The sequence below is a fragment of the Euleptes europaea genome, chromosome 6, assembly GCF_029931775.1.
Source record: "Euleptes europaea isolate rEulEur1 chromosome 6, rEulEur1.hap1, whole genome shotgun sequence".
Lineage (NCBI taxonomy): Eukaryota > Metazoa > Chordata > Lepidosauria > Squamata > Sphaerodactylidae > Euleptes > Euleptes europaea.
Window position 1 is genome coordinate 12875598 of NC_079317.1, and position 16349 is coordinate 12891946.

Consider the following 16349-nt stretch of genomic DNA (forward strand, 5'->3'; position numbering starts at 1 on the left):
GGGCTTGCTTTGTGGGGGGGGGGGAACATTCCAAATGACCATGCGCCCAAACTGTTGTCCATCACAGTTACAAGCACTTTACAAGGTCCAGAACCCTTAATGATGCTTATCTCATCCCATCCGCATAATGAGCTGCCATCCGTCCTGTTTTTTTATAGCTAGGGAAGGGAGACGGAGAGTGACAATGTCAAGGCTATTGCCAACAACATAAAATCTGCAGCGGCAGAGAAGCATGCCTGTAATAAACAAGGGCGCAGAATGGACGTGTGGCAGGAAGCCCAAGTAGCCACCGCTCCCTGGTTTGCGTTCAGAGCCTGCTTGATAGCACTAATATAAAATTCATGATTATTTTAAAAGTCTATTATCTTTTCCCAGGTAAATGGCTCGACCTGGTGGCCCTGATAAATGGCATCCAGTGTATTCCCCCGAAAGGACAAGAAATTACACTATATAGGCGAGCATATCCTTTTCAAAGCACGTTTGCTCCCTTCCTTCCCGGTCACAATATGGTATATCTTACAATTCTGTGCTGCTTTTCAGAGGATCCCAAACTTTTTTTAAAAAGCAGTAACTTTGGAAACCTCATTGTTGCAGGGAACTATTCAGGTGGTGAAAACACTAAAAGATGGACCCCAAGAGCAAGTGTTTTTAAAGTGAGAATTTGCTATGTCTCCTGAGTGCTAAGGCCATAGGGTTGCCAGGTCCCTCTTCGCCACTGGCGGGAGGTTTTTAGGGTGGAGCCTGAGGAGGGCGGGGTTTGGAGAGGGGAGGCACTTCAATGCCATAGAGTCCAATTGCCAAAGCAGCCATTTTCTCCAGGGGAACTGATCTTAATCGGCTGGAGATCAGTTGTAATAGCAGATCTCCAGCTAGTACCTGGAGGTTTAGCAAAACCAAAACAAAAGCACCTCCGTGCCTATACCTTGGTGGTTTGGAAATTAGCACGGGTAAAAGGTACACAAATGCTCAGAGCCAGTTAGTTAAATTTAACCATGAGCAAAGAGTGAAGCACCTTACTATGTTAGTATCCCTTATGGGAACTTGTGGACATTGCTGTGGCTTAAGACTGAACCTTTATGGACTTTGCTAGGCTGTGAAATTACCATTGCATGGATGAAATAATATGGGGCTGAAGAAACCAAGGTGAAACGGCCGTCCCCCATGTTTTGATCCATAAAACTTTGGATCCATACCTGTTGGATTGATACCTGTGAATAACTTATACCATTGGAACGGATCATCTTTGAAATATTCAAGAAGAGGACTTTTTGCCCACCAAATGAATTATTCCATGTATATATTGTATATTGTTTAGTCACAGTTGTTAAGAACATTTGCTTCACACAGTTTGTCTTTTTTGTCTAAGCACCTAATAATATTTGTATTTTGCTAACTGGCTCTGAGCATTTGTGTACCTTTTACCCGTGCTAAGTACCTGGAGGTTGGCAACCCTATAAGGCCACCTCCAAGTACATCATCTCAGGTGTCTTCAGGAACATAGTATGACCTATCAATATTATAAATGCATTGTAAAGCAAAATAAAATAATTCTGAGCTTGGACTAACCATTCCTGCTTGTGATCTGAGCCCCACAAGGTTGAGCTTTTCTGTATTTTATTTTCTCTTTGTGTGTGTGTGTGTGTGTGTGTGTATGTGTGTTTTGCCATCAAGTCACAACAGATTTATGATGACCTGGTAGGGTTTTCAAGGCCAGAGACGTTCAGAGGTGATTTGCCATTGCCTGCCTGCACAGGAATAAATAATCTTTTCCCTGCTAAAATACACTCAGGTACCTATGCCATAATCTATCTTTTACAGGTTCAGTCTTTTAAATGCAAGCAAGGGGTGCAAACCTACTCCACAGGCTTATCAGGTTGCCTGCCACGGCAATCTCCCAGCCACTGTTCTTTGCTCCAGCAGGAGCAAAAATGGGGGGTGGAACATGATGGCATGCAATATTTCTCTGTGTGTGTGTGTGTGTGTTAAGTGCCGTCAAGTCGCTTCCGACTCATGGCAACCCTATGAATCAACGTTCTCCAAAATGTCCTATCTTTGAAAGCCTTGCTCAGGTCTTGCAAATTGAGGGCAGTGGCTTCCTTTATTGAGTCCATCCATCTCTTGTTGGGTCTTCCTCTTTTCCTGCTGCCCTCAACTTTTCCTAGCATGACTGTTTTTTCCAGTGACTCTTGTTTTCTCATGATGTGACCAAAATACGACAGCCTCAGTTTAGTCATTTTAGCTTCTAGGGTCAGTTCGGGCTTGATTTGATCTATAACCCACTGATTTGTTTTTTTGGCAGTCCATGGTATCCATGGTATGCAATATTCTAGGAATCCCCAAATCTATATGGCTTTTCCCATAGCGATCAGGGAATTGCTAGAGTGTTGTGATGTCACTTGCCTACCCAGGACCAGCCCGAGAAACTGTCAGTCACGATTACTTACACATCATTGTTAAACTTGCAAACTTTATTAACATTCACAACACATTGATAATTTTTTACTTTGGAAACAAACTTGTTAACTTTATTTGGAAATAAAAATGGCCACCGCTTAATGGCAACAGCTACATAGCCTTGGCGTAGCATGGGAGAGGAACCAGGTACATGCGCCGACCCCAATGCGGCGATATGTACTGTTCCCACCCACAGCGGTCCCGCTGTGGGAAACCAATGGGAAGGGATGGGGCTTTTGGGTTGAACCAGGACGTTCGCCACTCGGTGTTACCCACACCACTTGGGAAGAGGCTGTCTGACCACCAATCTGGTCCCGTCCCCTTTTAGCCTCTTATCCCAAAACCCCTTATTGGGTCCCCCGTCCCGAGGAAAGGGGCAGGCAAGCCGCTTTCCCCAGCCAACTGGTTCCAGCTCCCATGCCCAACCCCCTAAGCTGTGACAAATATAAACTCAAAAAATGCCTCCTGCATAGGGAGGGTCAGGGTGGGACAAAGAGGAGACGGACTGAAGCCTTCCCCCGTTGCCTCCCCTGTTTTATAGGGGAAGGGAGGACCAGAGTGAAAGCCTCTGCCTCCCGAACCTAGTCCCAAACCCCTCTCATCAACCAACAGGCCGCCTTCCCGTTGGCTGTTTTAAATTCTTTGGAGGCAGCCTGTTGGCTCAAACTGAGCCATCCGGCTCACATGGTCACCCATGCGAGGAGCCTCGTGCAAGCCCCCCACGCTCCCGATCGGGCGCCGCCTGGCTCTCTCCTCTTTTCTTTTCTTTTTTTTTTAAACTTTCCTTACTCCCCGGCTCGGGCGGCAAATGAGGCTCCCGTTTACCCGGGAACCTATTCTTCTGGGTACAACTAGAAGTGGTGTCGCTCTCAGCATCATGTGGTGTTTCTCTGCCCCTCCCCTTTTTTTGCTCTCACTGGAGCAAAAAGGATGGCTGGCAACTCTACGACTCCACCAGAAATGGGTCGGTGCCTAAGCCAGACAAACCCCTCACGCCAACGTCTACCTAAAAAAGACAGCCTATCAACAGGCAGAGTTCAAGCCATCTTGCCATCTGAGGCTGCTGCCACCCCCAGCCTCCCCTCTAGCCCTCCCTTGCCACCCTCGCTCCTCTTGCATCCCACTGACCCCACCTCATTGCCCCTACACCTCTTCCCACTTGGGCGTCAAAATAGTTAGTCCACCTTCTTTGCTGACCCAGGACTCTTTAAGACCAGGACGGGCCACCAGACATGGCCTGAAGGTCCCGAGGAACTCTCTTGAGAGTCCATCCTCTAGAGACAATTCAGGCATCATTTGGGTTACCTGGCAACCCCAACATAATACTGTGGTTGCTTAGGCAACCCAAAACGATGTCCGAAATTGTGACAGAGGAAGTAATCTTGTGAGAGTTCAGGCAGCCTCCTACTGCATGATCAGATTGCTGCGCTGTTTTTGAAGAGGCTGGTGGGAGAGGGGAGGAGAAAAGGTGGATTAGCTGCTCTGGTTGCTGGGAGTGGATGAGGTGGAGGTCGAGGCAGGCGGAAGCAGGTGGAATGATGCAGCGTCACTCAGAGTAAGTAGGCGGTTGGGGCAAGTGGGAAGCTGGCTGGTGACCATAGGTTACTACTAGGGATGTGGGTGGAACAGGAGTTTGCTGCCTCTCAGAATCCACCACCAGAGGCAACTATCTCAGCTGGCTTCATTATGAAAGCCAGCCTAGCCCACCAGGGTTTTTCAAGAGACAACTAACATTTTTTAAAATGTTTGAAAATAACAATGACTTGGCTCTTATGAACAAGCTCCACGTGTCTACCTTTCAGAACCTACCACCTGAAGCAACTGTTCCAGCTCACTTCCTTATGAAAGCCAACCTAGCCAATCAGGGTTTTTCAAGAGACAACTAACATTTTTTAAAATGTTTGAAAGTAACAATGACTTGGCTCTTATGAACAAGTTCCACGTATCTACCTTTCAGAATCTACCACCTGAAGCAACTGTTCCAGCTCACTTCCTTATGAAAGCCAGCCTAGCCAATCAGGGTTTTTCAAGAGACAACTAACATTTTTTAAAAATGTTTGAAAGTAACAATGACTTGGCTCCTATGAAGAAGTTCAGTGTGTCTGCCTTTCAGAGTCTAGCACCTAACTGATCCAGCTCACTTCAATATGAAAGCCAGCCTAGCCAATCAGGGTTTTTTCTCCCAAGGGATGACTCGATTTTTTAAAATGATTGAAAATAACAATGACTTGGAACCTTTGAACGAGTTCCATATGTCTGTCTCTCAGAATCTACCGTGTGCCTCCCGTGGAATTTTACTTCCTCTTCTGCTTAAACTTCCATTTGCCCAAGGGCCCATTGAAAACCATGGATCTTGCAAAAATGGAGGGATTAGAGGAAGAGGAAGTGCACTCCACGACAAAGGCTATATTCGTACCATGGAACTCATTCATTCATAGAATCCACGCCTTAGCCTACAGAAGGAAAGTTGAATGAGTACAATCCATTCAGTGACTGTAGCTGGACATTTGCCACACTTGCAGAGTTAATTTTTATACAGCACCACATGGCAATTTACAAGGCAAGATTCTGCCCCAAGGAGCTTACAAACTACCCTTTGCAATAAGGAAGATAACAAAAGCAGGGGAGGGCTGGAAAGAAGCAACATGAGATGTAGAGGAGCAAGTGTGGTTATTTGATTTTAATTCCAGGTAGCGATGCAGATTCAAGGATGAGGGGGACAAAGGGTTGAAAAAAGAGCCAGTATGGTGTAGTGGTTAGAGTTTTGGAGCAGGACTTGGGAGACCCATGTTCAAGTCCTAACTTAGCCATAAAGCTCAGTGGGGGGACTGATGGGCCAGTTACACATACTCAGCCTCACCTGCCTCACAGGGTTGTTGTGAGGTTAAAATGAAGAAAGGGGAAATCATCTAAGTTGCCCTAAGCTCCTTGGAAGAAGGGTAGGATAAAAATTTACTTGATAGGAAGACAGTATAGTGGTTAGAGTGCTAGATTAGGGAGACCTGGGTTCAAATCCTCATGCAGCCATGAAGGTCACTTGGTCCAATCAGTATCCTTGGTTCAGCCAATCACCCTAGCTTCTTAGAAGAAAGGTGAGGTTAAAATATAGTAATTTTTATGGAAGAGGTGATACCACACAAGTATTCTGGGATGGGCCCTGACGTGGATGGCCCAAGGTAGCCCAATCTTGACAAATCACAGAAGCTACGTAGGACTGGTCCTGGTAAGTACTTGGATGAGAGACCAACAAGGAAGTCCAGGGTTACTACACAGAGGCTGGCAATGGCAAACCCCCTCTTTTCCTCTCTTGCCTTGAAAACCCTACAGGGCTGCCATAAGTCAGCTGTGACTTGACGGCACTTTCCACTCTCATTCTGGGACGGAGCTTCGGGAAGTTGTCCAACTAACTCCAACTAACTCAAGAAATGCCTTCCTGATATGCAGAGCGGACATATTCTGCCATGAGAGGAATGATCGTAAGCAAAGGCATCCCCCATCACGCACCTCCCTCCTTTCTCCTCAGAATCCAGGACAAGGAAGCACATTGGAAAGGGAGCCTGCCTAATAGTTTTGGGGTAGAGGAGACCGTTTCCCTTGCTAGCGCGAAGATGCACGCGAGCGACTCCCTTTATCTGCAGCGTTCAGCATCCTCGCAGGCTGCATGAGCCGAGGCAGGAGACTGTTCTGTCCGTGAGTCACATTCTCATTATGCTGAGGATTCTGGCTCCCCTATAATCGCCCCGAACAGTGTCTAACCTCCAGGGAAAACACAAGGGAATCACTGCGAGAAGAAAGCTATCGGCTAATCCAGGCCTCATTTTCTATTGTGTCTTTGAGCGCCCACCTATTCCCCCTCTTACTAAGCCTGATTATTTGTTTCCATCGACACTCTGACCCCTTTCATTGCCTCGGGGGTACACAATGCGCGCTTCCCCGCGCCTATCTCTGCTACACTCTCGTCATTAGAGCCATTTGAATAAGCCTGCTTGGGGAAAGCATCCTTGCCAGGCCATGCTGATGCGAAGGCTGGATAGCTGCCTTTCATGTCTAATGACAGAAAACCTGTGGATTAGAGTAAATGCCAAAACACCCGTAACTGACTCTCTGCAGCGCGCGGAGGAGACGGGGTTGCCTTAAGGAGCTTAAGGGGCCCCCCGTCCAAAAAGCCTCTTGTGGTTGTCAGAAGAATTGCCATTCACTTTAATGCCCATTAGATTAGGCCCAAGTCGAAAGCGGGGCTACCGTTAAATGATTATATTCCCTTTGCTCGATTATCTTCTCTCTGTCTGGAGTTGTCTCCCGTAAAAATGGGTATTCTTTGCAGCCTTCTAGCTTTTTATTCTTGTGGGATGGATTTTCTAACTTTGATCTTCCTACGGTTGAAAGCTTTATCCTGCCTGGAATTATACTGCTATGTGACGACCCTCCCTAGCTCTTAAATCCCTAGATTCTGTCTTCCTTTATTTTCAAAAATCCTGGTATTTTCAATACCAGTGACTTTGAGCATGGGCACAGTTTTTTCTGTCAAGCAACGTGCAGTTCTCTTTATTTTTAAAAAGGCTTTAAGGCAAATGCCTGTGATCATGTGCAAGGTGCCAGTGGAAAAAATGTTCCTTTATCCATCTACGGGACAGTCACCTGGAAGCTCTCTGTTCTGATGAGTATTGTGCCCTCCATTTTGTGTATTTCATACCTCACGAAAGAAGAAGAGTTGGGTTTTATATGCTGACTTTCTCTACCACTTAAGGAAGAATCAAACCAACTTACAATCACCTTCCCTTCCCCACAACAGACACCCTGTGAGGTAGGTGGGGCTGAGAGAGCTCTAAGAGAGCTGTGACTAGCCCAAGGTCACCCAGCTGGCTTCAGGTGCAGGAGCAGGGAAACAACTCCAGTTCACCAGATTAGCGTCCGCCACTCATGTGGAGGAGTGAGGAATCAAACCCGGTTCTCCAGATCAGAGTCCACCACTCCAAACCACCATTCTTAACCACTATACCGTGCTGGCTCCTTGTAATCTGAACAAACTTCTACCTTATATGTTACCTGATGAAATCATACAGTGTTTGAACAGGAGTTTTATTTACTGAGGTTGTTGGGCTGCAATTCAGGCAAACAACCTTTCCTATAAACTAGATTTGCCTACCATATTGACTGAAAAGAAAGCCATGGGAGGTGTCTGGCAGCAAGGAGAGACATCTAGCGGTCAAATCCTGTATTTCTAGGAGAAATGATGACACTGGAAGTAAGCAGTAGTGTAAATCATTTGACTTGAGTAAGGTTCGTTTTTTAAGAGGCACATTTGTTCATTTGTACAACCCATCGACAGCTTAATCCAACAGCAGACAATTATTCAATCTTTTCATTCAGGTCACTAATTTATGCTTTAATGTGGCTTTGCGTCTCCAAAAAGTGTTGGGGCAAATAAAGGAACACACACTCATGGGGAGGGGGCTGTGGCTCAGTGGTGGAGCTTCTGCTTGGCATGCAGAAAGCCCCAGGTTCAATCCCCGGCATCTCCAGTTAAAGGGACCAGGCAGGTAGGTGATGTGAAAGACCTCAGCCTGAGACCCTGGAGAGCTGCTGCCAGTCAGAGTAGACAATACTGACATTGATGGACCAAGGGTCTGATTCAGTATAAGGCAGCTTCATGTGTTCATGTGTTCTCACACATATATGAAGCTGCCTTATACTGAATCAGACTTTTGGTCCATCAAGATCAGTATGGTCTACTCAGACTGGCAGGGTCTCAGGCTGAGGTGTTTCACATCACCTGCTACCTGATCCTTTTAGCTCCAGATGCCAGGGATTGAACCTGAGACTTTCTGCATGCCAAACAGATGTTCTACCACTAAGCCACTGCCCCTCCCCCAAAAGAACACATAGGGGACAAAGGAAGTACTGCTTCACACACATCACACAATTCACTTGTGGAACTCACTGCCCCAGAAGGTAGCAATGGCCTATGGCCATTAACTCTGGCAGCTTTAAAAGGGAGTTCGACAAATCCATGGTCCATTTTATTGGAAATATGTAAATCACCCTTACTCCCCAAAATGTGGAATGGAGGTACTTTACAACCAACTGTCAAGTGACACAGAGACCAATCAAAGGCCATGGATGCAATTACAATATTACTTTAAGGACAATGATACAAACCAGTGTGGTGTAGTGGTTAGGAGCAGTGGTTAGGAGCAGTGGACTCTAATCTGGAGAACCTGGTTTGATTCCGCTCTCCTCCGCATGAGCGGCGGACTCTAATCTGGTGAACCGGGTTGGTTTCCCCAGTCTTACACATGAAGCCAGCAGGGTGACCTTGGGCAAGTCACAATTCTCTCAGAGCTCTCTCAGCCCCACCTACCTCACAGGGTGTCTGTTGTGGGGAGGGGAAGGGAAGGTAATTGTAAGCCGGTTTGATTCTTCCTTAAGTGGTAGAGAAAGTCAGCATATAAAAACCAATTATTCTTCTCCTCAGAATGAAAAGTTAGCCAAAGGCTCTTTGATGTAGTATTGCTTCACATGAATCATAGAGTTGGAAGGGACCACCAGGGTCATCTAGTTCAACCCCTGCACAATGCAGGAAATTCACAACTACCTCCCCCCCCACACCCCCAGTGACCCCATTGCTGACAGGTGGCCACCTAGCCTCTTCTTAAAAACCTCCAGAGAAGGAGAGCTTACCACCTCCTGAGGAAGCCTGTTCCACTGATGAACTGCTCTGTTAGAAAATTCTTCCTGATGTCTAAACAGAAACTCTTTTGATTTAATTTCAACCTGTTGGTTCTGGTCCAACCTTCTGGGACAACGGAAAACAACTTGGCACTATCCTCTATATGACAGCCCTCCAAGTACTTGAAGAGTCAAATGCTCCCCCTGCCAACAAAAGGCATATTGTAACACCAAGACCAAGCCCTATGAGGAAAGGCTGGGGGAGTTGGGAATGTTTAGTCTGGAGAAGAGGAGGTTGAGGGGGGACATGATTGCTCTCTTTAAGTATTTGAAGGGCTGCCACTTAGAGGAGGGCAGGGAGCTGTTCCTGTTGGCAGCAGAGGATTGGTATTGTAATAATGGGTTTAAATTGCGGACGGTAAGGTACCAGCTGGATATTAGGGGAAATAATTTTACAGTAAGAGTTGTTCGACAGTGGAATCAGCTCCCTAGGGAAGTGGTGAGCTCCCCCTCACTGGCAGTCTTTAAGCAAAGGCTAGACAAGCACTTGTCAGGGATGCCCAGTCTAGGCTAATCCTGCATTAAGCATGGGGTTAGACTAGATGGCCTGTATGGCCCCTTCCAACGCTATGATTCTGTGATTCTATTATTCTAACACACGCACACACACACACACAGGGGGCAAACCACACAAGCTAGGAGGAATCAATAAGGACAGATCTGAGATGCCTCTACATGATGAGGAGCCGATTTCTGAGATCTCTCAGCAAGAGTGATTTAAAACCAGCTGTGGAGGGATTGGAACGGAATAGCCATCACAAATCTGCCAGAGGGGAAAAGGAAAGGCTCATCGTGTTTGGTACCAAATGGGCAGATCTTTTGTGTTTTGATGGCCCCATTCGCATGTAAAGAAAGAGTGGAGTCTATTTTTAATTTTAGGCAAAAATGGAGCACATCAGCAAGGGGCAATGAACCCTGTCCCCTTCCACTTATCACCCTCCTGAGCTCCATTGGCACATATTGGCGTTCTTCTCCTTGACTGGTTCTCATAATCCGTAAATCAGCTGGGCATGAAGAAAAATGCCAAAATCGGCCCTGGGAGCCAAGGTAAGTTGTCGCAGGGTCCAAAGTTAGGGCCCCATGCCCACATAAGGGAGATATGCGCTAACAACTCTACAAGAGGGAACAGCAGCATAGCCTAGAAGAGTAACTTTGAGGATCGAGAGATACCATTTACATTTTTGGCAGTAGTGTCCAAGGTCCTGTGAACTTATTGCAAGACTTTTGGTGAAGTTTTTTTGACTAAACAAGTCTTGAATTTAGGTACTTGATAAGAAGAGCGAATAGGATTGTTGTCAGATGCAGCTATTTGGAACAAGGTCACAGCTGTTAAACTGTTTTGACATTTCGGCGCCAGTTATATTATTATTTTGTGTATTTGCAGTGTCTGCATTAAAAACATCTTTTGTAACCACTGTTTAATATTGTGAGGCCTGAACAATATATGTAATTTTCATTACTTTACATACAGACGTGACTGCCCAAGCATTATACGATAATGAACACACGGAGCTGCCTTATACTGAATCAGACCCTCAGTCCATCGAAGTCAGTATTGTCTACTCACTGGCAGCAGCTCTCCAGCAGAGATCTTTCACATCGCCTACTTGCCTAGTCCCTTTAACTGGAGATGCCAGGGATTGAACCTGGGACCTTCTGCAGGCCAAGCAGATGCTCTACCACTGAGCCACAGCCCCTCCAGTATATAATATTTGCACATCTGAAAATGTTAATGGCTTTTAAAACAGGAGAGAGTTTTCTTGACTTCTGCGAAGTGGGAAGGGAAAATCCCACGGGTGAGAGGAACAACTCCTATGAATTTTATCCTAATTGAATGGGGGAGGCAAAGTTAGAGTGGGAAATGTGTTCCCTATCTAAACAAACACAAAACAAATAGCAGAATGAAAGAAAATGAGCCGGAGTATTAAAAGGGCTGGCTGTCAATTCCAGTGGATTAGTTTCTCATCCCATGAGAATATTGAAATAGGCTTAGGTTCTCTTGTCTACAGAGCTTCTAGCAAGTTCCAGTTGATGACGATTGCTGAACAGGTGGTGAACTGGTCTGCGTTTGGATAAGGCAGATTTACGCGTTCACGAGAATTTCTCATCCCTGCAATTTTGACCCAAAATATCCATTCCAATTTTGCTTTTCCCTGCTAAAATCAAACCTGTATCCTTCATTTTTGCACTATTTTCTCTTGACTTCCACTGAAGGTTTCCTGTAAAACATATGTATTAATTATTTGTGCATGAATAAACCAGCGTTAAGAGCCCCGTGGCACAGAGAGGTAAGCTGCAGTACTGCAGTCAAAAGCTCTACTTATGACCTGAGTTCGATCCCTGGACATCAGTTTCAGATAGCCAGCTCAACATAAGAACTTTACATAAGAAAGGCCCTGCTGGATCAGACCAAGGCCTATCAAGTCCAGCAGTCTGTTCACACAGTGGCCAGCCAGGGGCCTCTAGGAAGCCCACAAACAAGACGACTGCAGCAGCATTGTCCTGCCTGGGTTCCATAGCACCTAATATAATAGGCATGCTCTTCTGTTCCTGGAGAGAATAGATAGGCATCATGACTAGTATCCACATAGGCATCTTTAAAAGGGGCTTAGAGCCCCGTGGCACAGAGTGGTAAGCAGCAGTACTACAGTCCAAGCTCTGTTCATGACCTGAGTTCGATTCCGACAAAAGTTGGTTTCAGGTAGGCGGCTCAAAGTTGACTCAGCCTTCCACCCTTCCGAGGTCAGTAAAATGAGTACCCAGCCTTCTGGGGGTAAAGGGAAGACGACTGGGGAAGGGAATGGCAAACCACTCCGTAAACATAGTCTGCCTAGTAAACAACGGGATGTCACCCAATAGTTCAGGAATGACCTGGTGCTTAAACCTTTATTTTTAAATCAGCATTATATATTATAAGTGGGAGGGGGGACCCATGAGGACTCTTAGGAGGGGAACTCCTTTTCCTCTTTGCTTCCCCCTGGCAGCACCTGCAGCCTCCCCCCCTTCCCTCCCCCCTGCTTCCCTACCTCTTTCTGTCTCTCTCTCATCTTCTGCTTCATGTCAGGTGACCATGTCATGAAAGCCAGAGTGGTGTAGTGGTTAAGAGCAGTGGTTTGGAGCGGTAGACTCTATTCTGGTGAACCAGGTTGGTTTCCCCACTCCTACACATGCAGCCAACTGGGTGACCTTGGGCTAGTCACAGCTCTTAGAGCTCTCTCAGCCACACCTACCCGTTGTCTGTTGTGGGGAGGGGAAGGGCCGTGGCTCAGTGGTAGAGCATCTGCTTGGCATGCAGAAAGTCCCAGGTTCAATCCCCGGCATCTTGAGTTAAAGAGACTAGCCAAAAAGGTGATGTGAAAGACCTCTGCCTGAGTCCCTGGAGAGCCGCTGCCAGTCTGAGTAGACAATGCTGACTTTGATGGACCAAGGGTCTGATTCAGTATGAGGCAGCTTCATGTGTTCATGTGTGTATTCCTTAAGTGGCAGAGAATGTCAGCGTATAAAAACCAACTCTTCTTCTTCTCCTCCTCTTCCTCCTTCTCCTCCTCCTCTCAGTGTTGGAGGAAGAAGAGGCAGACCACGATGCCGGATCATTTCTTGTGGTTTTATTTTTTTGCTAACCTTTGATATAGTGTCCTGCTTAGATCGCAGCTCCTTGGGGTCTTTTGAGTCAAACCAGGCAAGTGTGTTCAGTGGTGGTGAATTTTACATCCTCCGGGGTGACATTACGCCTGACAAGCCCTTTGCCATTTCCCATGTATGAAAGAATCTTAATGACTCTTTGCTGTCAGGAATATTTTAATTAGCCAACGAGGCCCGGTGCTCCGATTGGCCGGCACAGACATCTGCCGATTTCCCATCCCGAAAATAGCAGGATCTGTTAGAACAAAGCAAAAAATCTCTAATTTCCATATTTGCCTAGCAGCAAAACCCAAGTTGCGCTTAATACGCCTGGCAAGGGTGACTCATTATTGTTTTCGTCTCCTCGCGTTTCCATGAATCTCTGTTAAGAGCGGAGTTTTGACAGGGCAACTGGTAATCACAGGCCAAAAAGACGCTGCGGTGACGGATGTTTGTATGATCGCGTTTGATGCTTTGTCTCTTGAAATTAAGAAGTTGTAATTAACTCATCTAGTGCCACGGGCTGAGAGAATCGTCTTGACAGTTGCTTGTCAGTCGACACGCGCACACACAAAACGCCCATCCTTTTCGGGAGTTGGGAAGTGAAAAAGACACTTCGGCAAAACAGCTGATACCAGTCAGAATTCCTTATTCAATTAACGCTGGTCTATGAATGACCTTGAAAATGAGGTCTGTTCGGTGCAGTTACATTAATGCCAATCAGTATGGAACTGAGAGACAGCTGGCCTAGAGCACCTTAGAAAATCGGTGGGAATCAAACCAGTATTAGACATATCATAAGTCTCATAATCAGACCTCACACCGGTTCTTAGAGTCTCTCCACACACCCTCACAGTTCAAGAGCTCAGAGAACATAAGAACATAAGAAAGGCCCTGCTGGATCAGATCAAGGCCCATCAAGTCCAGCAGTCTGTTCACACAGCGGCCAACCAGGTTCCTCTAGGAAGCCCCCAAACAAGACGACCGCAGCAGCATTGCCCTACCTGTGTTCCACAGCACCCAAAATAATAGGCATGCTCCTCTGATACGAGAGAGAATAGGTATGCAGCATGACTAGTATCCATTCTAACTAATTGTCATGAATACCCCTTTCCTCCATGAATATGTCCACTCCCCTCTTAAAGCCCTCCAAGCTGGCAGCCATCACCACATCCTGGGGCAGGGAGTTCCACAATTTGATTATGCGTTGTGTGAAAAAATACTTCCTTTTATCTGTTTTGAATCTCTCACCCTCCAGCTTCAGCAGATGAACCCGTGTTCTAGTATTATGGGAGAGGGAGAAAAACTTCATCCACTCTCTCCAAACCATGCATAATTTTATAGACCTCTATCATGTCTCCCCTCAGCCGCCTTCTTTCCAAGCTAAACAGCCCTAAGCATCTTAACCGCTCCCCTTAGGACAGTTGCTCTAGTCCCCTAATCATTTTGGTTGCTCTTTTCTGCACCTTCTCAAGCTCTGTAATATCCTTTTTTAGGTGTGGTGACCAGTACTGTACACAGTATTCCAAGTGCGGTCTCACCATAGATTTGTACAAGGGCAGTATGATATCAGACTTGTCCTCTTATCCCATGAGGAGTTTGCTTAGCAGTCTTTGGTGGGGGACTTTGTCAAAAGTTTTTTGGAAATCCAACTACACAATATCCACAGGCTCATTCCTGTCTACATGCTTATTGACGCTTCCAAAAAAACTCTAAGAGGTTAGTGAGACAGGACCTACCTTTACAGAAGCCATGTTGGGTTTTGCCCAGCAGACCTTGCCCTTCTATATCCTTGACAATTCTATCTTTAATAATGCTTTCCACCAATTTACCCGGAACAGACGTTACGCTAACTGGCCTGTAATTTCCTGGGTCCCCCCTGGAACCTTTTTTATAAATGGGTATTACATTGGCCATTCTCCAGTCCTCTGGTACAGAGGCTGATCGAAGGGACATATTACATATATTTGTTAGAAGTTCAGCAATTTCCCATTTGAGTTCTTGAAGAACTCTAGGATGAATACCATCTGGCCCCTGTGACTTATTAGTTTGCAGTTTGTCTAGATGTTCTAGGACTTCCTGCCTTGTTACCACTATTTGCCTCAGTTCCTCATTTTCCCCTCTCCAAAATCTCTGTTCAGGAGAAGGAATCTGCCCTGTATCTTCAACACTGAAGACAGATGAGAAGAATTCATTTAGTTTTTCAGCAATCGCTTTATCCTCCCTTAGAGTTCCTTTACTCCCATTGTCATTCAATGGTCCAACCGCTTCCCTATCTGGTTTCCTACTCCTAATATACTAAAAGAATTTCTTATTGTATGTTTTGATGTGTTTAGCAATATGCCCCTCAAAATCTTTTTTTGCATCTCTAATGATCTGCTTGCATTTCCTTTGTGCAAGTTTGTGTTTGCTTCTGTTCGCCTCGTTTTGGCAAACCTTCCAGTCTCTGAAGGGAGACTTTTTTTCTCTAATTGCTTCCTTCACCTTACCCGTTAGCCATGGTGGTGACCTCTTGGACTTATTACTACCTTTCCTGACCTGCGGTACACAAGCTAGCTGAGCCTCTAGTAATGTGGACTTGAGTAACCCCCAAGCCTTTTCAAGAGATTTAACCCTCCTAACTGTTCCTTTCAACTTCCTCTTTACCAGTTTTCTCATTTTAGAGAAGTTCCCTCTTTTAAAGTCAAAGGTAATTGTGTGAGATTTCCCAGTCACTTTCCCACTTACATCTAAATTAAATTTGATGCCACTGTGATCACTGTTGCCAACTGGCTCAACTACATCCACATTCCAAACTAAGTCACTGGCAACACCACAGAGTATTAAATCCAGGATCGCCTCCCCTCTGGTTGGGTCTATGACCAACTGTTCAAGGGCACAGTCATTTAGGATGTCTAAATTTTTTATCTCTTTGGCTTGTCTGGAGCATACTTTTATCCAATCAATATGAGGGAAGTTGAAGTCTCCCATTATTACTACTTCATTAACTTTACATGCTTCCCTAATTTCATTCTCCATCTCAAGATCACCCTGAGCCATTTGGTCAGGGGGCCGATAGAACATCCCTAGTATTAAATCTCCTTTGGGGCCCGGAATTGTCACCCATAAGGATTCTGTGGATGAGTCTGCCCTTTTTATGGCCTCTAGCTTATTAGACACTATGCCTTCCTTGATATACATAGCAACACCCCCTCCAATACGCCCTTCCCTGTCATTTCTATACAGTTTGTAACCAGAGATGAATGTATCCCACTGGCTCTCTCCCCTCCACCAGGTTTCTGTAATGTTCACTATATCTATGTTTTCTCTTAAAACCATGCACTCTAATTCCCCCATTTTTGCTTAGAGGCTTCTAGCATTAGCATAGGAACATCTCCACACCGTTTCTCTCTTTCGACTTGCCTGGCATGTGCCTTTGGGCATCTTTAAGTGGCTATCCATCATTTTTTTCCCATTCCCTTTCCTGTCTAAGTAATTCCTATGTGGGCAATCTGAAGCAATTTTCCCTTTGTCCGTATGCACCGAGTTTGCTCGAACTGGATGCT